Consider the following 226-nt stretch of genomic DNA (forward strand, 5'->3'; position numbering starts at 1 on the left):
AAAGAGCAGCAAGCCTAGCGGGCGGATTTCGCATTTTCGTGTTTCAGCCATTAGCGGCATGCAAATGGAGCTGCTTTCCTCGGAAATATATTTTTGAACTTTAAATTTAAAATATTTATTTCTGAAGGAGCTGCAGCCGGGAGAGTCGTCCTGGGAATCAGCAAGTGGCGGATCCAGCTCTGCGTGCGGATCTAGACGAAGGCCATCGTGCAGGAGTTTTTTTCAT

The sequence above is a fragment of the Eimeria tenella genome, genomic scaffold (assembly GCF_000499545.2).
Source record: "Eimeria tenella Houghton genomic scaffold, Eth_scaff2302, whole genome shotgun sequence".
Taxonomy (NCBI): domain Eukaryota; phylum Apicomplexa; class Conoidasida; order Eucoccidiorida; family Eimeriidae; genus Eimeria; species Eimeria tenella.